This window comes from Pteropus vampyrus, unplaced genomic scaffold (genome assembly GCF_000151845.1).
Source record: "Pteropus vampyrus isolate Shadow unplaced genomic scaffold, Pvam_2.0 Scaffold701, whole genome shotgun sequence".
Taxonomy (NCBI): domain Eukaryota; kingdom Metazoa; phylum Chordata; class Mammalia; order Chiroptera; family Pteropodidae; genus Pteropus; species Pteropus vampyrus.
Window position 1 is genome coordinate 237,003 of NW_011889482.1, and position 1,002 is coordinate 238,004.

Sequence of the window (1,002 nt, forward strand, 5' to 3'; positions counted from 1 at the left end):
GGCTATGACACGTTGCACACTATCAGTGTATTGAAATGGTCGACTCGGGTGTCAGGTGTCCAAACAGAACACACTACGTCATTTTTACGCATCACCCCTGTCATCTGAAGGGGTTTTCGCGATTGATCCCAAGGTCTCTGGCCAACTGCATTTCTGGGGTGGTCTTTGCAATGCTGTTTCAGAAGAAAGTTCACCAAATCTCAGTCCCAGCTTTGTCCTTACAGGGACACATTTAAAAGTTGTTTTAGACAAGATCTGACCTTTTTTCCCAGGCGATCCTAAGGGTTTGACATGTGCAAGAGAGAGAAATGACCGGTCCTCCTCCCCCTCCTCATAACCACCTCTATTTAAGCGACCTTGGAGGGAAGTAGTGACAAAGATTTGCTGAGTAAGAGAGCAGGCCCTCCTCCCCCACGCACAGCCATACTGGGGGCGCAGACACTCCATGAGCTCAACTCGAAAGCCCTACAAGGTGACACGAGCATCGGAATGAACCATTTGGCTCATTTTGGGGGTGAGGGTGGGGTGGGGAGAAGGAAATTTAAGACCAAACACCCAACAAAGCCATTTTAACATTTTCTTTAAAGTAAACATCTTCTCGGAGCCGCAGATCTGGGCAGCCGTGCTGAGGAAAGAAACAACTTTTGCCCTTGCCGATGAGCAGCAAAACCCTTCGCAGTCCTGACGCTGCTCGGGGAAGGAGACACTAAGTGAGACCCAGAAGGTGTGATGCATCTTCTCAGCCAGCCATGGCTTCCCCCGCATTCCTGCCCACCACTCGCCCTCCGACACCCGCTTGCGTGCAATCAGCGTGTCCCCGCATCAAATGGACACTCCTCCGCAAAGTCCTCCAATCGTCGGTCCTCTTAAGCTATGCCGCATTATTTCGCTTTCGGTGAGGTCAGTGTCCTTCCTTCTCAGTCCCCCCGGCCTTTGACATTTGCACGCCGAGCGTGCCGCTCCTCCAGCGGGATGGCTTTGCCTTAGGAGTCTGGCAAAGCC